The sequence below is a fragment of the Neopsephotus bourkii genome, unplaced genomic scaffold, assembly GCF_033783945.1.
Source record: "Neopsephotus bourkii isolate Nb327-2 ecotype Australia unplaced genomic scaffold, CSIRO-AGI_Nbou_v1 NB_1792, whole genome shotgun sequence".
Classification (NCBI taxonomy): Eukaryota; Metazoa; Chordata; class Aves; order Psittaciformes; family Psittacidae; genus Neopsephotus; species Neopsephotus bourkii.
This window is the reverse complement of record NW_026902266.1, coordinates 5,438,357-5,459,043: the sequence shown is the minus strand read 5'-3', so window position 1 is coordinate 5,459,043 and position 20,687 is coordinate 5,438,357. Positions and strand designations below refer to the sequence as shown.

The window sequence follows — 20,687 nt, the reverse complement described above, 5'->3', positions numbered from 1 at the left end:
TGCTGTTCGATAATTGGTCTTTTAACTACAAAAAGCGCTTGGTTTCTTGGTTACAAAAGCCTGACATTCCTTACTGCAAGGAGAATTATAGAAATGACCCTCCAACAGGACTTGTCATCTGGAGGTGGGCCATGGCTTGGAAGCTATAGTATACCTGGCATTTGACACATAGCGGCAAATAGCAAAGTGCACAGATTTGTAGTGATTAGCACCCACTGGAAATCTGACAAAAGGACATCCAACCCTAGGTTCCCACAAAATTTTGGAGGAAAGAGTCAGAAATAAAGACAGGCCAGTGACTGATGGCAATGGCAAATAATAAAGGGTCCTCTGCTCCATAAAAATATGCTATCTGAGGTATGTGGTAAAAGAGAGACTGATGATATGCAAAAGTGGGACTTTGTTCTTTGTATTCACAGCAGTCTCACAGAAAACAAAAGGCATTACTCAAAAATAATAAAAAAGAGTGCCAAGCTAAGCAGTAGGCAAATAGAGCAAAGAAGCCAAGAACCTGAGGCCACTATGCACCAGTGAGCAGATCTGTATCTATTCATCAAATTGCCACACAGTGGAAAGTGCAAAAGATAAACTTTTAAGGAAGACAGATCACATGAAGTAGTTCCTTGACTTAGGACAGTGGTTCAGATGGAGGCTGCAAAGCAGGTGTAGTTTAGCAACAGCCAACACACCTGGCAGTGGAATTGAGAATAAAGCAATAGAAGAGTTTAATCTGATGAAAAAAAAGTAAAGAACTGAAGAAAAAATTGAGGGGTCAACAGTTTATTGCTAATCAAAAGCAGCTACAGGATTCTTCTACCAGCAGTTGCAGGCAAGAAGGAGGCTGTTCGGAAGATCTACATAATCAGACCTATTAATTGGTGCAAGTGGTCATTTATATGGGTCAAAATACTGGGTTTATATCACAAAGGAAAAACAACATAATTTTCCTTAAAATGTGTTTCCTAACTGCACCAATCATTTATCCATTTGGAAAAATAAGCCCCCAAAACTAAGCAAAAGCATGAGCTGATATACCTCAGTAACAAAAAGGCTCAAACACATTCAGAGTAGGAGCACTAGATGCAATATTTATTAGATATTAGTACAATATTATTAGATACTAGAACAATATTTAGACAATCGAGTTATGCTAATACTGCTAATATAAAAGTGCAATTATTTATCTAAACCTGAAAAATCCAGCTCCAAAATCCATGAGGTACTGAACAGGGCAGTCCAGAATACTGAAACCTAAAGCACTTTACCTGCCTGCTAAAAGAGCAAAGAATTGTAGGAGGGGATTTCAGACTCTTTAAAACCTATGTTTTAATGACTTTTTTTTTTTTTTTTTTTTAAAGTAAAGGAAGTTTCTGAAGTTTTTGTAGAACCATTCAAGCACCAGAAGGTCACAGTTCCTAGCTTCATAGGTGATCCATCTTTTCAGAGAAAACACCATTGTTGGGAAATTCTGTTGGGAAAGCCTCTAGCAAAATAAAACAATATGCAGATGAAAGTTATGAGGATGACCGAAAGGTGAACAGCAAAGTGCTTTTTAAATCCCCGCTTGCTGGTGTTATAAAAAGCTGAAATGAACTACAGCATTGTACAGATTAAATGATTCAGCTGGAACAGGAAGAAACTGTTACAAACCTGAGGAATAAACTAACTTTGGAAAACAGGACTCTGCCCATTACACAGGTTTTGCTTTTGATAAACTGCATGAGCTTGGGCAAGTCACTCTGACCAGCAGTTGCCAAACTAATGAGTTTATGTGTCACAGATATTTGCCATTCCACTGGCAGAGGCCCAGTTACCAAAAAGTGCCCTGCCCTTTTAAACAATGGTCCTATTAGAATTAGCTAAAAGTCTGCAGCCCAAAGTTGAGATGTCTGAAATTCAGTTATTGCCCTTAGCTTCATTTTCTTTTTTTCATTCCTTTTCAGAAAATATTCTATCCTGCTCTTTATTATATACTTGGGGAGCCTTGAAAAGTCTGAGATTTTTGAGAAGCTGTAGCAGAAATGTATTCTTTGCATATTAGGTTTTTCTACCTGACTAGAAATGAGACCAACAAACACTCTAACAGCAGGACTGAAGGATCATCTTTTTTTTTAACATGGTCAGTTTGCACTGACCTTTCAGCAGTTTTGCTGCAAAGCTAGGACACAGTGGCTCTTGAAGAATGGTCCGTTGTTCCTGTGGGAGTAGCAGTGCACACATTAGTATGAGTGCCTTCTTCAGATTTCTCCTGCTGAGGAAAAGTTATTCTCTTAGAACAGCAGTAAATCAGATCACCTGGTCTTTTTTTTTCACTGTGGTTAGTAGGTCACATACACTTAAGGATAGATTGTGCCCTCTAGGCATGGGCCTGCCTCAGATGCAGTACAGAGTGTACTATAAGAAGTGATTCCCAGAAGGGTTCTATTTTCTCAGCCTTTTCCTCCATGATCTTTTTACATCTTTACTGTCATTCTTTTTTGAGTGTCCAGAATTTCAGGAAATCCTAAGAAAATGGCCACGGTAAATAGGTTGTCGTTTTGAGGGCTTCATAAAGAGCAAAATTCCGAATGCCATCTTTATTCTTTATGCACTTACATGTAAGAGAATGTTTATCTTGTAATTCACTATCAAAACATAAGATAAAAGCCTGTGGAATTGACACGGTTTGTCATCAGCTGGGTGACTTTCCGCTGTCTCTTTTCTTCGCACAGCCCTTTGAGATGGAGCTAGTTGATTTCATAATGACAGATCTTTAAAATACAAAATGAAAAAATGTATCCCGCAGAAATCCTGAAATGTTTGCTAAATCCACAGTGTTTGTTATGGCAAGGTAAAAAAAAAAAAAAAGAAAGAAAAAAAAAAAAGAAAAAATCTCAAGGGCTTCTCTCACAAGACTTGCATGACACTTTTTAATAAACAAAAAAAGAATTTTGAACTCTGTGTTTGCCCTCATCAGCTCATACACATAGCTTCCATTAATGGTGATGAAAGTGACATGGATGCACAGATGGGACAGTAGACCCCTGGTCAAGTTAAAAGTGTCTGCAGGAAAAGTGTAGCAAAATAATAGTGTCTGTCCAACATATCATCTTCTCCCAGTGCTCAAAAGATGTTTTTAAATACCCTAACTCAACAGCAGTTTTGTGCTCTTTTACTGATGGGAATTTTCAAACCCCAAGTTATTTCATTAGGTAACACCACCAGTGTTTAAAATGTCAGACTCAAACTCCATTTCCTACTGTGAACGCTGAATACCAGTGCCTGAAGGAAAGTTTTATAGCATCGATTAACTGCAACCATTTGTAGAACTGACAAAGAGCTGCATCAAAGTATTATTCTAACTTTTAGATGCATTGTGCATCATTTTTATAACATGCAAGCCAACAATGATGTACCTTGTTATTACAGGTCAGAACAACATCACCCCAGCAGATAATTCACAGAGACTGTCACTAGCAGTCCCAGAACTTGCAAGGCACAGGGTGAGAGAGGCCACAGAAGAGATATTTCATTGGTTTTTCCATTTATCCCACTTACATTAAGAAAGACAAAATATACCTAAAATGAACAACACACAACTCACATGCAAAGAATTAATAATGAAATAGGCCTGAGCTGGAACTGTAGAAGTAAGCAAACTAACTGTAATGAACTTAAATGGAAAGAGTATCATATGTCTCTAAAAAGTCTCCAGAGTGGGTCCTGAGCAGGTATAAATACACTTTTTTTTAAATGTATCAAGTAAATAAACATCAGTGGTGATAAAGTCAAGACCTGCTCTTAACACTGTTTCCATTCTGGTGAACACATTTATAAAAAAACAAAACATTTCTGAAAAGGGGGATTCCTGCTTCATGCATATTTTTCATGTCAGCATTTACAGATTATTAGATTTTGTTATAATTTATGTAGAGGTCTAAACCTTAGTAAGAGCTGTATTTTAAGTACTTGTCAGACATAAGTATGTGGCAGTCCCTCTCCCAGCAATGACTCTCCCCAGTTCACAAAATCAGACGTGTACTACAGAGAGATAAAATAATTTACCCAGCATCATTTGAGAAGTATACAACTGAAATGGGATTGAAAACAAGTTTAGAGTCTCAGTTCCACAGCCACAGGGCAGCTATTGTTCTCTGTTTCTTGCCAAAGCTTGTGAAATCTTTGGACACTCAAAACAAACAAACAAAAAAACCCCAAACCAAAATACTTTCTGATAAAGCTTAGCAGCTTTGAATGTGCCATGAGGTCCATCTGACTACTGATGATGTGAAATCAAGCTGACTATCTCAAAGGAGACAAGTAGAAACAATTTTGCTTGTAAAACACAGAATCATGAAAAGTTGGAAACCAAAAGGGTCAAGATGCTGTTCTTGTTCCCATTGTGGCAAAAATTGTACTATGAGTAATAACAGTTGAAGAGTGCTCTAGACAGAGCTCTAGGTGGCATAAACAGGATCAGGGACACAGAGTAAGACAGGTGAGAATAAGATATTTAAAGACAGGAGAAGATTCAGGTTTATGAACTAACTATACCTAATCCTACTGTTTGAGAGATGCTTCTGCAAAATGTACCTGTTTATATGGCAGACTCGTGGCTAGCCTTTTGACAGCAAGTCAGTTCTGTGTGAACCCAAGTCAGATGTTTGAATACCAAGATCACTTAAGAAAATTTCCACCCCACCTTTAAAGGTTTGGATAATTACAAGTCAAAAACTTCTTGCTCTCTCACACAGAAATCATGCCAGCATCAGTAATGTACAACGCATTTAAGCTATTCCCAGCTACCCATACAACTATGGAAAACAATGTAGCATGTTACTTTCTGTTCTCTATTGTCTAAGGCAACATCTTGAAAACAAGTATGCATATGACTAACTTTAAACACGGAATTTCACAGATGGATCTCCTAGCTGGCCCATAATTCTTGATCTCATAGATTCACAGTAGTGAATGATTGCCTATACAGTGACACATGTATGAAGGGCACAACACACACTTTGGTGAGGTCTGACACCTTCTCTTTGTACACCAGATTTTCCTTTTATCATCTTCCACGTCTTACTCGATTCTCCTGTTCATAAGCCACCTAGCGCAAATGTATGTTACTACCCTCTAGTGGTCAAAGTGGCAAATTTAAAAGTCCTGCTGAAGACAGCTTGGGTAGGGAGTCCTGATCTCAGACTGCAGTCAGGTTTTGCAGTTAATACTGTCGAGACCCACCCCAAAAATTATTTTTTTTCTGACAAGACTGGGATCCTCCTAGACTGCAGGTTGGGTACACTGAAGTTACTGGCAATAACCCGAATGCTAAACCAGGCCACTGAGTTCTCTTTGCTGACATCTGTGGCTCCTTAGAGAATGAATTCTCTGTGAATGGCATCTTCAGAATTCTTCTGAGTCTTCTCTGCTGATTGCTTAGGTATTTGCACAACAGATCCCTATGGCTGCATCTAATAACAACTTATTGTCAATCACTTTTCAGCATACACAGTCATTTTCTATTATCAGTTCTAACTCCTTTAAGTAGTAGTGTAATATGGCATGGCATGAATACTGTAGGTGTCTGGAAGTATAAACAAACAAACTCAGATTTTCATCCAGTGTAAATTAGTATCAGGTACCACTGACCTCATGGATTACATTGTTTGAAGTGAAATCTTATTAAGTTTCCTGTGGCTTTTCACTAAAAGAAACTCCCTTGTCCAGTGGACCTTTAGTTTTCTATTGAAGCAAAGTAAATTGACACACATTTGGGGTTTTGGGTGTCTGGGGGTTGCTTTTTTTTTATTATTTTTAATTTAAATGTCTATTACCTGCAGTTCCCTGAAATACTTAAACAGAACATTTAAGCCCCTTTGATCATGAATTGGTTAATCATGTGAAAACACACTACAGAAGACTTGAACAGAGCTTTCTTGCCTGGACTAATGCCAAAGCTATAAACCAGCATCTTGGTGCTGAAAGCTGTGAACAGCAACATGAGTGACTTAGGATTTCATCTTAAGAACAATTTGTATGCGTTACTCTGCATAACTGTACATCTGGTGACAATAGAAAATATGGTGCATAAATAGGCACAGCCAGGGTTACAGACAGTAAATTCAGGTAATCACTGGCCTTTTCTATATTGAAGCTTTTGCGTCTCCCAGATTAGACTTGTACAAAAAGCACTAACAAAGCTTTCTAGGGCAGACAAGGAGTCAAAAGCCACCAACAAATTGGCTTTACTACTTCGGGGAGGCAGGGGTAAAGGCCGTGGGACAGAATAGCAGTTGTGGAGTCTCTCACTTCCCTTCAACTCCTATTATCTGCAAGTAACAAGATTTTAGCTTTATCACTGCCACTGTGGAGACCATAGTTCCCTCAGCTGTGCAATGCAGCCTGATAACTACCTTTGTGAAACTGAGAGGAGGTATCCCTTTTAGCCTGCCAAAGCCACAGTGTGGTTGGCAACATGGCACACAAAAACGTAAGAAATAATCACTGGAAAATGACAGTGGTAAAACAATCTTTATTCTGTGGTTTCTATTTCTAGTAGCAGAAAAAGAAGTCTCTCTCAGTAACATACACCTAATGAGTTACAACTGCCAACAAAGGTGGGTTTTTTTCCACAGAAATACAGAAGCACCGATTTGTGAGGAATTTGCATTGCTCTGGAACTAAAACTTTCTACTTACTATGCACCACAGAAAGGCATTTCACGCCTTTCTGATAGTGCTTTTCTGAGAGTAGTGGGACACTGGAACAGGTTGCCCAGAAAAGCTCTGGAGGCCTCATCCCTGGAAGTATTCAAAGCCGGGTTACAAAGGACCTTCAGAAACCTGGTCTAGTGGGAGGTGTCCCTGCTCGGGGCAGGGGGGTTGGAACTATGTGATCTCATGGTCCTTTTCAATCCTATCCCTTCTGTAATTCTATGTTATCATGGGTAGTACTGTACTGCAGAAATCAGAATGCAGGATGAAGACACAGAATAATCTTTCTTTTAAATTACATTGAAGTGTTTAATTTCTTTTGTTTGGTTTTTGTTTGTTTGTTTCTGTTTTTAAACCAACCTCTAATTTTGGATAATGAAAATTAAAGAGATACTGTATATTTTCAACAGAAGAAATTTGGTACTCTTAGAATCATAGAACAGAATCATAGAATCATAGAATAGTTAGGGTTGGAAAGGACCTTAAGATCATCAAGTGCCACCCCCCCTGCCATAGGCAGGGGACACCTCACACAAAATCATATCACCCAAGGCCTCATCCAACCTGGCCTTGAACACCGCCAGGGATGGGGCATTCACAACCTCCCTGGGCAACTTATTCCACTGCATCACCACCCTAACAGGAAAGAATTTCCTCCTTATATCCAATCTAAACTTCCCCTATCTAAGTTTTAACCCATTATGCCTTGTCCTGTCACTACAGTGTCCCAAATGAAGAGTCCCTCTCCAGGATCCCTGTAGGCCCCCTTCGGATACTGGAAGGCTGCTATGCGTCTCCATGCAGCCTTCTCTTCTCCAGGCTGAACAGCCCCAACTTTCTCAGCCTGTCTTCATACGGGAGGTGCTCCAGCCCCTGATCATCCTCGTGGCCCTCCTCTGGACTTGTTCCAACAGTTCCATGTCCTTTTTATGTTGAGGACACCAGAACTGCACACAGTACTCCACGTGAGGTCTCACGAGAGCAGAGTAGAGGGGCAGGATCACCTCCTTCGACCTGCTGTTCACACTCCTTTTGATGCAGCCCAGGATACAGCTGGCTTTCTGGGCTGCAAGCACACTGAAGCCGGCTCATGTTCATTTTCTCATCGACCAGCACCCCCAAGTCCTTTTCCGCAGGGCTGCTCTGAATCTCTTCTCTGCCCAACCTGTAGCTGTGCCTGGGATCTCCGACCCAAATGTAGGACCTTGCATTTGTCATGGTTAAACTCCATCAGGTTGGCATCAGCCCACCTCACAAGCGTGTCAGGGTCCCTCTGGATGGCATTCCTTCCCTTCAGCATATCAACCGAACCACACAGCTTGGTGTCATCGGCAAACTTGCTGAGGGTGAACTCAATTCCAGCTTCCATGCTACCGACAAAGATTTTGAACAGGACCAGTCCCAACACCAATCCCTGAGGGACACCACTCATTACTGGTCTCCAGCTGGACACTGAGCCATTGACCATAGCTCTTTGCCTTCAGCCATCCAGTCAGTTCTTTATCCACCGCGTTGTCCATCCATCAAATTGATGTCTCTCCAATTTAGACAAGGGTGTTGTGTGGGACAGCATCGAACGCTTTACACAAATCCAGGTAGATGACATCCACTGCTCTACCCTTGTCCATCAGTTATGTAGCCCCAACATAAAAGGCCACGAAATTGGTCAGGCAGGATTTGCCCTTAGTGAAGCCATGCTGGCTGTCACCAAGCACCTTGTTGTTTTCCATGTGCCTTGGCATGCCTTCCAGGAGAATCTGCTCCAAGATTTTGCCAGGCACAGAGGTGAGACTGACTGGTCTGTAATTCCCCGCATCATCCATTTTCCTCTTCTTGAAAATGGGGTTTTATTTCCCTTTTTCCAGTCCTCAGGAGCTTCACCTGACAGCCAGGATTTTTCATGGCCAGCGGCTTAGCAACTTCATTCGCCAGCTCCTTCAGGACCCGTGGATGGATTTCATCAGGACCCATGGACTTGTGCACATTCAGATTTTTAAGATGATCTCGAACCAGTTCCTCTCCTACAGTGGGCCCAAGGTCTTCATTCTCACAGTCCCTGCGTCTGCCTTCCAAGACTTGGGTGGTGCAGTCAGAGCCTTTGCCAGTGAAGACCGAGGCAAAGAAGTCATTGAGAACCTCAGCCTTCTCCAAATCCTGTGTAGCTAGTTCACCTGAGAGCTTCCTGAGGGGGCCTACGTTCTCCCTAGTCTGTTTTTTATTTGCTACGTACCTGTAGAATACCTTCCTGTTATCCTTAATATCCCTAGCCAAGTTTAATTCTAACTGGGCCTTAGCTTTCCTAACCTGGTCCCTAGCTTCCCAGACAACATCCCTGTACTCTTCCCAGGCCGCCTGTCCTTGCTTCCACTTTCTATAAGACTTTTTTCATTTGAATTTTCCTCAGCAGCTCCTTATCCATCCAAGGAGGTCTCCTGGCCCTCCTGCTGCACTTCCTTCTAGTTGGGATGCAACACTCTTGAGCTTGTAGCAGGTAATCCTTGAAGATCAACCAAGAGTCTTGGGGATCCCCTGCCCTCTAGGGCTATATCACATGGAGCCTTACTAAGCAGGTTCCTGAAGAGGCCAAAGTCTGCTCCTTTGAAGTCCAGGGCAGTGAGCCTGCTGCACACTCTTCTCACTGTCCTGAGGATCTCAAATTCAACCATCTCATGATCACTGCATCCAAGGCTGCCCTGCAGTGCCACATTTCCAACAAGCCCTTCCCTGTGGGTGAGCACGAGGTCAAGCACGGCACCTCTCCTTGTCGGCTCCTCTATTACTTGCAGAAGGAAGTTGTCTTTCACACAATTGAGGAACCTCCTGGATTACTTGTGCCGGGCGGTACCGTCATTCCAACAGATGTCAGGTGTTTGAAGTCCCCCATGAGAACAAGGGCCTGTGAGCATGAGGCTTTTCCTATCTGTCTATAGAGTGCTTCATCCGCAGGTTCTCCTTGATCAGGCGGTCTGTAACAGATCCCCACAGTAATGTCTCCCATCGCTGTTTTCCCTTTAACCCTGATCCACAAACTCTCTGTTAACTGATCACCTGTCCCCAGAGTTCCATACTCTCCAGCCTATCCCTAACATAAAAGGCAACTCCCCCTCCGCATCTGCCATGCCTGTCTTTTCTAAGGAGCCTGTCACCTTCCATTCCAACACTCCAGTCAAAGGAGCCATCCCACCATGTTTCTGCGATGCCCATTTTATCATACCCTCATAGACGTGCACGCATCTCTAATTCCTTTTGTTTGTTCCCCATGGTAGGGGCGTTTGTATAGAGGCATCTGAGCCGAGCTCCAAATGAAGCCGGCTCATTGGCTGGAGCAGCTGGAATATCTCTACATTGCTCTGAGCATTTACTATAGGTGCTGGCAACAGACTGGGTGTGTTGGGATGGAATGATGCCCCCCTCCCCCAACACATCTAGTTTAAAGCCTCTATGACCAGCCTGGCAAGCCTCCTACCAAAACTGCTCTTCCCCTTTAGACCAGCTCCACCAGCCCCCGCTAGACCTGGCCTACAAACTTGGGTCCCATGTTCTAGGCACCAAAACCCCTGACTATGACACCACCCTTTTAACCATTTATTAAGCCGGCTAATCCTCCTAGCTTTTTTTAGGTCCTCCCCTGTATCCTGGAGAATAGACAAAAAGACTATCCGAGCTCTAGAGCCCTTAACCACCTCTCCCAGGGCTCTGTAGTCCTTCTTTATGTTCCCCAGGCTACTACTATCTATAACCCTAGCACCCACATGTATCACCAGAAGTGGGTAATAGTCCATGGGGCTTACTAGAGCAGGAAGCCTCTCTGACACATCCCTGATGCATGCCCCTGGTAGGCAACACACCTGCCTTGAGACCGGGTCAGGCCGACAGATGAGTGCTTCTGTCCCTTTCAAAGTAGAATCCTCTACTACTACGACCCGCCGCTTTTTCGTGGCAGCACCAGTAGAGATCATCTTTAGCAGTGATCAGCTGGCTGCTTCTGGTGCGAGTGCATTTCCTCATGAGCCCCCTGCAGGACAGCAAAGCAGTTCTGCGTGGGGACAACAGATTTAGGAGGAAGTCCCTTGCTTTTAATTGTCCTTTTCCTCCCTTTTTTGTTGGTTTGTCACCAATTCCCAGCTTTGCAGGTTCACGGCCTCCTTCATTCCTTCATGAGCTAGACAGGAAGCTTGAGGCCCCTGAACATTTTGGGCCTGGTGCAAACATTCCTGCTTCCTCTCAGCTACCCTGACATCTTGCAGTCCATTAATAGCATCCTGCAGCTCAGCCACCTGCTGCAGGAGGACCTCCACCAGAGAGCACTGAGTGCAGCCCTGCCCATTGTGTACCTTTCCCTCACCAGACCAGCGCAGGCACTCTCTACACCCCGAAGCCTGCACTGCAGCCCCCCCCCCCCATCGGCTCTGTCTGGGTGCCTATGGTGGCCACCGCCAAGGCAGCCAGAGCAGAGGTCCCAGACCGGGCCCCGGTCATACGGCGAATGCTCACCGTCCCGCTCACCGTCCCGCTCACCGTCCCGCTCACCGTCCCGCTCACCGTCCCGCTCACCGTCCCGCTCACCGTCCCGCTCACCGTCCCGCTCACCGTCCCGCTCACCGTCCCGCTCACCTGCCAGCATGATCTACCTTGACCCACTCCTGGTCGCTCGCACTCCCTGAGGCAGGTTTTTAACCAGTCAGTGCTAGCACCGCCCCTCCTGGCTCCGCCCCCTGTGAGTCCCTGCTCGCGTCAGCTGAGCTGCCGGCTCCTGGGCAGGTCCTGTCGAGGACTTGAGGCTCCCTCGGTGGCTCTTGTCGCTCTGAGTTGAGGCTCCTGGACGCTGATCTCCCCCGCTCCGGTGTTCAAGGTGTCCTCTCTCGAGCTACTCCCCTCAGCAATTCAATTCTGCTATCTGACACAGCTTGAGCTCAGGACAGAGAGGTGCAATTATGGTGGAGAGTCTGATCTTTGAGCTGTAGATGGTGGTGTTGCTTTATGGGTGTTTAAGTTCAGTGAGGATGGACTACTTAAAAGGACACAAAGAGAGGCAAATTGGGGTAGCTAATAAATCAGTTGCCTTGTCATCTTTTAGACATGTGAGTAAATATAGAGCTCAACATGATTTAGGAACAGGTAGAATAGCAATGCAAGCATAAGTAAGTGGACAGATGAAAGTCAAATGGAAGAGGTTATCTTTATCAATACAGTGCTAATGACAATTCTTTTAATAATTTTGCTTTTTAAAAAATGTAAATTTATTCTTCAGTTATGTGGTATCTTCAAAGTACATCTCCTAGTATCCTTGTTTTTTGTTTCAGTCAACATACACACTGTCTGTCCCGCAAGCAGAGTCTAATCTAGCACCCAGTAGAGATAATTGACTTGAGTGAGTTTTGCATACACAGGAATCCTATTGATTTAGTGTTTGTATACAAATTGAGGAATTAAACCGTACATCCCTATGAACTGATGCAGCGACTGTTTCCATTTATATGAATTTTGACTTACCTTGTGGGTTAGAACTCATCTGTAAAAATATCCATCTCACTTCATTAGTAACTTAGAGTTACAGCACTGTATTCCCATTGATTTCCAAAGACAGAAAGGAGGCAAGCACCGAGGCCTCTGGTTTTGCTGCATGAAAAAATTGTACTTTCACCTCTAGTCTGTAAACTGGTACCAAAGTGGCTTCTTTCTGTGGGAGTCAAACTGACATACAGGGATATTATCGTTCTCTTCTGCTGCTGGCTACCTGTCAATAAAGCTCTCATACCCCACCATCACTTGTGGGCAGACTCCAAATGATGGCTTGACTTCACGAACGAAGATTGGGGAAGGGCTTTACCCATGCTTACTACAAGCGTGCTGACAAATAAACCCTTCTGGCCTGTGCAGTGGATTTTTTAGGTAAGGCACAGCGTGCGCAGAACTGGCCCCACCCTTTACACCTGAGGTTTATCTGCCAGGGCCAAGCAAGCTTGGATGGTGACAGCAAAGTCCTTAGGTCATAGGTTTGGTTAGAGTATCCTTCTCTTAGATGGATGGCCTTATAAGGCTAAACAAGCTTCATCTGCCTGGGTTTGAAGTTGTAGCTGTCCTTCTCCTAGGATGGTTGCCCGAAGGCTAGTGAGCCCATCCTGCCCATGGACACACTTTGTCTGACCCTTCATTTGAGACCTGTCTGGCATGGGAGACCCTACTGGAGGCATATGCCACCACCAGCATAGCTCTCAACCTCACAAGGGCATGCAAGCTCTTTCCCCATGACAAGAGGGTGTCCGTGAATGGGATGGACTGCAAATAATGAAGTGTTATTTGGATCCCCAACATATGAACAAAGTAATTTTTCTACAGCCCCTCAGATCTGGCAATGGGATCTCTGCAGCGTTAGAGAATGAGGTATAGTCCATCTTTTTGCTCAACACAGCAACTTAGCCACAAGGACATGAGGCAGAGTGATCAGAGTCTTTGCAAAGATTTACAGGTGGAAGATGCACTATGGAAAGAGTGAAGAGAAAGCAGGAAATACATAAAGCAAACTGGAGCCCTTTGGTCTTTCTAGGAAGAATATCACCTTTACCATGTTCTTGTCTAAAGGCACCTTAAGGAGCAACAGCCTAGGAAGGGCAAAGTTATACAAAATATTGACAGTGAGAAAGTGGTCACAATCCAGAGAGTCACAGGCAGAATTTCAGTCATGCATTTAAGTGCAAGCTTAAAATTAAGCAGTTGAACTGCTTCTTAGAGCAATTTCCAGACAAGGACACTACTTAGACGTCACTCTTGGGACATTCAAATCAGACACAATGCTTAACCTAGGCTTTTGCTCCTTCAGTGTGCTCTGAGGAAACCTGCATTGCTCCCAAGTCTTCTGGGAATATAGAAAATAAGAGGATATTGGTATGAGGAGCTGTCAGTCTCTTAGATTGTAGTTTTGGTTTTCTTCCCTGCTGACAAAGCTTTCTGTGTCCTCCTGGCAGACACTGTTCAACTTAATAATCATTTAAACCGCCAGTTCATTACTCTCATGAGTCTTCACTCCAGCTAGCAGTTTAAAATTGCTTTTCCCTGTTCAGACAAAGATATTCAGACCCCTTCTTCATTTTCCTTTGCTTGATCTCTGCAAATGCTGACACATGCTAACTTGAGTCAAGCTTGTTACTAACCTAAGTAATCATAACAATTGCTTGCCTCCCTTCAAAGAGGGGATTTTGATAGTTTTTTACTATCAAAAAAAGTTGGATATATCTGTGTTATTTGTCAGGGGGATCATTCAAGCCCAATTCAAAAGTGCCATCACAGATGACAGATCTCTGGTAGGATACTGGTTTTAATTAATTTAACTTAATCTGCTTAATGGATTTACTTGTAAGTTATCAGAAAATTCACTCAGGGCTTATATGCTATAAGTTTGGGGATGATGCATGGAGCCTTACTACATACTGCATAGAGGCTGATACGTTTTTCATTTTAAAAAAGCAATGTTTCAGAATTGTATTCAGCAGTGCGTTTGCTGTTTTTCATATTGATAACAATAGCTTCATCACTAAGGTTACAAAGCCAGGCAGCTTTAAAGTTGGGAAGTTCCTCAGTTTAAACTGATTGTATTGCAACACAATCTTATGTCAGGATTTTAGGGTTTTTTTTTTGGGGTGGCCATACCAATTTTAATTCAAGAGTGTTTAACTTTAGCTAACAAAAATTAATTTCATTATCTTTGCTGTTTGATTAGCAGAGTTTGCTTATTTACTTAATATTTATCAAATCCTTGTAAAAAAGCAATTATTAATTTTCCTGTGGGTTTTCCTGTGGTAGTCATCACTGTAATATGCCAATACTTCACACTTGCATTCTCCAACAACATTCTTCTTAGATTAGTTATTTTTATTCCCATTTTCCAGATGGAAATTGAGACAAAGTGATTTAGATGCAACTTGTTTATTCACCCTGTGTTAAGACATTATAAATTAAATAGTTCTAATTGATGCTAATTTTAGCTGCAAATTAACACATTTGATCAGATAGTTATGGAGTAGGAAGCGATTAATGAACTCGTGTCAAATATCTGACTTCTTATCTTGCAGCATGTCATCCGAGGTCTACCACAGTAGCAGCAAAAGAATACAATCCCAGAGTATCAATGTTTACCTTAAGCATGAGACTATCCTGTCTGCTTCTTAACATTCCCAGCTCCATTTGCTACCCACTTTCCAGCCTTGACAACAAATGGGCAAATACCATGTGGAACCAAGAAACAGCCATGAAATTCAAACTGGCGTATGTAAATAGAGTACAAGAATTGGGTTTTAGTTGTAATGAGCCCAGAGGGACTACTTATTAAAGTTACTAAAACCAGACTGCTTAACTCCTCAGTTATTTCATACGCTATCCAATAGCTACATTTCCAAAACGGGCCAAATATCTACTTGAATTGGTGTACGATATGCTTTGAAACAGATGCAATGATTTATGTTTCATTTAGATCTGTGCTGACAGTGAGAACCTGGCCCAGGAATACTCAGCTTCTGACTTCCATCACACCCTCTGAGGACTAGTAAATGCACAGGAAGACAATGGCTGATATTAATGCTCTCTATGGCTAACTGGAAAAGAGAGATGGAGCAGGACTGCCGTGTTACCAAGACAATAGAAACCATAAGTCAGCGAAAACTAGGAAAGATCTAACTAAAATAAACAAAAGTTGAACCTAATTAAAGAAACAAGTAAACAAACGTAAAGGTGGAGGGTCGGGGGATGCTCATTTTCTTTTCTGTTTTCCCTATGAATTCACCTAAAAAGAACTGGTGAAGGAACTGTGGCAAAAGCAATTGAGCATAAAAAACCATGGGACTGTGTGTACTTCTCTTGATTTATTATGGCTTACATGAAACCCAATATTGTTTATACTCAAGTGAGATTTGGCTTACTATTTCATGCATTTTTAGTACGATTGTGTTTCTAGTTACTGTTTAAAGAAACATGGACCTTGAGACCTTTGCAGTGCTCCTCCTTCTGAAGAAACCCTGTGAAATGGAAGGTGAATATGCTCAACCATGTAACGGAATCATTTAATTTTGGTTTTATTCTCTTTTGGGTCTTTGGGGGTTTTTTTTAGTTTTAAAAAATGAGAAGTATATTACATCCCAAACATTATATGAAAGACAACATGTGGAGTGCAAATAGTCATAATAAAAAGCTTTTTAAATGAAAGTAATAGAAAAATATTGAACAATTATGCAAAACAGTCAAGATTTATCTGATTCACTGCGTGGAGATCATACTCCTTGAACTCTGTGTGCTTTATGAAAAAATTATTACTCTGTAGAGCAGTTGTCAACATTTAAGTATCTTGGATTTCTTTTAAGGGTTTTTGCTATGGCTGTTCCTTCTAATAGGTCTGATCTAGAGCCACTGAAACTAAAGAGGAATTTTCCAGGGGACAGTGCTTTGCACCAGAAAATCACTTGCCTCTTGCCCCAAAAGCATATAGTACACAGGAGTAATAAAATGTATGTAAGTTCATAAAAGCACCTGTGCAGAGAAGACAGATGCCCTGCTGTTTATTCCTACCCTATGAACTACGTATATATGTTATTTGTTGTAAAATTGTAATCAATTCCTTTCTTTTTTTACAAAATACAGATTTGATCCAAGTATCTCCAGCCCTTACCCCATCCTTGTGAAAAGCATTCTCTCTGTGAACTCTTTGATTTATAGTCCATAATTCCCACTGAAGCACCCCTAGAAATCTCAGCCAAGGCATCTGCAAAGAAATCAAGAGGCAGTCCCTCTGGTAACCATATCCCATAAATTTAGAGATTTACCGGTTGATCCTAGTATTTTTAACTCTATTTAGAATTTAGTGGCAGCTGCTATAGACCCAGAAATACTGGTGTAATAATATTTTTGTCACGATGCTGCTTTGAAAATTGGTCATAGAATTGTTCTTCAGCTTGAGTTTCCCAGGGGCATTAAGATAAAGTGTAATACAGCTAAGTAATCTTAAAGTGATAGAAATTGGGATTACTCTGTCAGGGATTACCTCTGTAAGAGAGGGTCACACTCTTTTCACCAGATACAGATTAGAATACTGATAATAAATCTGACTGAGAAAAGCTTTAGCATCCTTTTGTTTTATCTAAGCAGTAGAATTCAGCTGACATCTTTCCAAGCTAAAGAGGCCATCATATAGGACAATTCTGTGATGTTTGTGCAGCACTAGAGTATCTAGCCCTGTCTTTAGCTGGTGTAAATCAGCTCTGTTATCTCCCCACTAAATTGGCAAGTATTGTCATTCCTAAAGCCTCCAACAGCTTCAGGAATCAAGCTGCCATCCTTAACTTTATATGTCTGCTTCAGGACAAAATGAAAGTGCTTCTTTTGATTGCTTGGAAATCCCCCATCCTCACCCTGCTCATTATTCCAATGTCTTGAAATTCAGCCAGAATGCTTAAGTAACTGAAGAATAATCTCCAAAGATTAAGAGATCTGCAACAAAAACAATAGGCAAGTGAACCCTAGAGTAGGGGGCTTTGTGATTCTTCTTTTGCGTATATAAATCCCTAGCAGCTTCAGAGAAGTTACAGCAGCAGAAGAATCGAACGACGAATGACGAGAACATCCAGCCCTCCAATTATTGCTAATTACACCTTTAAAAAGGAGGATTTTTCCAGTGTAAAAAGGGGAATTTGAAAGTGGATGGGAGAGCTAGTATTAGTTTTCTCACAAAAGGCTCGTCTTTCCTGTTACCTGTTGATCTGCTTTAGCATCAGTTTTTGTGATGGTTTTCCTTTTTACCTTACTGACCTACTCTCATCCCATATGGAAAAAAGATTTGGGCATTAGTCTTTTTTACTAGACCTCTGTAAAAGGTAGAAATGATACACATGCTTATAAATCTGCATGGCAAAGAGACTTCTCTTCCTTATAGACTGAAAGCTTCTTTACCTGTTTGTTTCATCACAAGTTTAACATACAGCTCCAGAGATACCTGTACTGTCTCTATGGATAGGCAATTGGTTTCCCCTTTCTTGGCGGTCAGTCATTTCACTGTTGTTCAGACATGTAGATAACATTTAAGTGGCACTGCAATTATAACATTTTATTCTCTTCCCTCTTCTTAGCTTCCATGTTTGCTTCCTTCAACTTCCAAAGTCCGGTAATTCCTTGCTTTTGTTTTAAGCAGCCCATCCCAAAGCAGCCTCCTTTCCATAACCTGTTTCTTTCCTGAACTGACAGAATATTTTTCCCCCTTTGGATATTTTCCAGTATTTGTTTTCTGTCTGTCATGGCTTTCAGTCAGTCCACCTGACAAATCCTCACTCACTGTGCTCCCAAAAGCCTTGCTTTTGATCCAGTGTTCATCCATTTAACCTCTGGGCTTCCAGCCCTGTAACTTGGAAGATACTGCAATAAAGAAAGCACAAGTAAGACTAATCCCTGAAATGGACTAGGTAATTCTCCTTTCTATTCTCCCTCAAGGCAAACACACTGACATTTTGAGTTAAGTTAAATTCTGGCTATATAAAAAGAAACTGAAGCTTACCTATAAAGTTTCTAATGGTTAGCACTGAGAGTCTCTCAGAGGGCAAAAACTGGGGCAGAACTTGCTGCAAATTCATAGTAAATTTATCTGGGTAATGGCAGGGAAATCATTCCTCCTCTATATAAGCAAATATTGCTGTACTCAAGCACTCTGAGGAAAGCTATTAATCCTGGGCCTGATCCATCTTGTGTAAATAAAAAAGAAATCCCCTGAAGTCAGAGGAGTTACAAAAATGCATTAAAAAAAATCTTTAATTATTACTAAGGCCAGGAACCCTGTTATGAAAATAGGGACTAAGGCTCTGCCTCACCACACACTTGGCATTTCTCAACTTACTAACATGAGGAGCAATGTGATCTAGCAGGCAGAACACGGAAATAAGAGCTGGGAGGCCTTGACTCTGTTCCTGGCTGTGGCAGTGACATATTAGGTGACAATGAGCAGATAATTTTACATTGGTAAGCCTACACTTCAACTTTGGTCTTGTTGGTCTGTAAATTCTCTGTTTTCAACAGGGCCCACTAAGCATTGTCATAATGTAATAAAAAAACGACCCTTGCAGAGACTAATTCTAAAAGAAAATTAAATGGGATTTACATATATTGAGGTTACTTAACAATCATGGAAATAACATATCAAGATATTGTTTATTGGCATTGAGATGGCATAACTCGAGAGCACTGAGGTTGTTTTATTACCCCAAAATTCACTTGTCACCAACAGTCACAATGTTTTCTCAGGATGACAAGAGATCAGTCTATCTAACTTGCAATTAGAGATTAAAAAAAAAAAAAGAGCTTGACGAAAAGACCTGACCTTAATTTAAAAAATTAACATTGTAACAAAAAGCAAACGAAGTGCATTTTCAGTTTAATTAAAATGACACAATTACAGTATAAATAATTGTGGTTTATTAATCGTCAGCATTCAAGCTTGAGACTGGCGCAATACTAATGATAATTAAGTTGCTGGTGCTGAGTGTGGTGCCTTAATAATTACATAGTAGTTAATACATAATGCTAACTAAAACTGTGAAGTTCTGCATAGCAATTACGTTATCTAAGGCTGCTAATTAGTTATGTTAATTTAGAATTACTTTTGTTTCCTGTGTAGAGGGCTTGTTAAACTGCAAGTCCCCATTGTCACTTCTGCCATATGCAACAAAACCGGTGTTCTTTCCCTTTCCATGGAAGTTCACACAATGATATTTCACATCACCAGAGAGGTCTGTAAGAGACATAGCCTACAGAATCTTACGCTGTATTTGTTAGTTAGTTATTTGCCTGGCATGTGCAGGTAGCAGCACATTTATGACTCAGGATGCTTAATCATGACAAGGATGCTTCTGATTGTTAATGTCAAAGTGGAGTCCACTTTTTAAAGTCATTATTAGTCCTTTTTTTACAGACAGAAAAAAGGCGTTTTAAGGGGCATGAAGACAATGAGGACAAGAAACTAAGCTGATCCAGAGATAGATCAGAAGCAGAATAAAAAAGTCATATGCTTGCAGTCATAATATAGAGGACTGTGTTTTAAGGCTGGGGCTTCTGAGTCAGGATATGGGCAAGGAGCTGTGAAGCCTGAAATGCCAAATAAGTTGAGCTGAATGTAATGTAAAGTAGATGTTGCAAATAGCTTGAGTGTACAAGGTCTCAAAGGTAAAAAGGAACTGAGAAAATTCCCTGCAAGGGAAAGTGAACTGGTCAAAAGGGCCAAATTGTCAATTTAAAATTCTCCAGAAATATAGAAAACAAATGGAGGAAGATTAATGAGTGCTTTCCCTGTGTCTGCAAGGAATGGATGTCAGAAAAAGGAAGATAGAGGTGCAATCCTCTTTTAGATACACCTCGAGTGTCTGGAAGTCAGTAACCTAATGTTCCTCTCTCCTTTGGGGCATTTCTTCTTTACACCCTCCAATTAGGTTGTTGCAGATAGTCATAAGATCTCTCTGCTTTCTCTTCCTAAGACTAAGAAAAGCCATATAGCTTTTTATATAGGACTAAAAAAAGCCATATAGCATATATATACATATGCACTAAGATCCACAAAGGCATTTGGGAAACTTGTTTGACTCAATCACCTAAATGCCTTTATGCATTATGGCCTGATTTCTGAACACCAGACAATCTCTTTGTTTCCTAGAGAAGTTGATTTGCCCCTTCTATGGAGTAGTTTGCACATACTGGACACAAAACCTTCTTTGCCTGCTTCCTTATATTGTGAGGATAAGTTTCTAACTAATGTTAAAACTTGTTGCTTTGAACTTGTTTGAAAAGGCATTGTGGCTATGGGGAATCTCCAGGGATGATGGAACAAAAGAGAAGAATACCTCCCTCTTCACTCAGTCTTTAGGCATGAAGGAGCTATTTTTAATATTACAAATTAATACATATGGGGAAACAGATCCTCTCAGCAATAGACAGCAGCATTTGAGACTGAAAGATGCAGAAAAGCAGGGCTGGCTG

At 41.5% G+C, this 20,687-nt stretch overlaps 1 long non-coding RNA gene across 1 annotated transcript; it reads right to left on the bottom strand.

Moving 5' to 3' along the window:
* Window positions 1–2,424: 2,424 nt before the first annotated feature.
* Window positions 2,425–19,453, bottom strand: LOC133206466 (uncharacterized). Its single transcript, XR_009723783.1, has 4 exons — window positions 17,625–19,453; window positions 12,186–12,311; window positions 3,396–3,558; window positions 2,425–2,750 (listed from the first exon to the last, which is right to left on the bottom strand). It is a non-coding gene; the product is annotated as an uncharacterized LOC133206466 (long non-coding RNA).
* Between the last annotated feature and the right edge of the window lie 1,234 nt (window positions 19,454–20,687).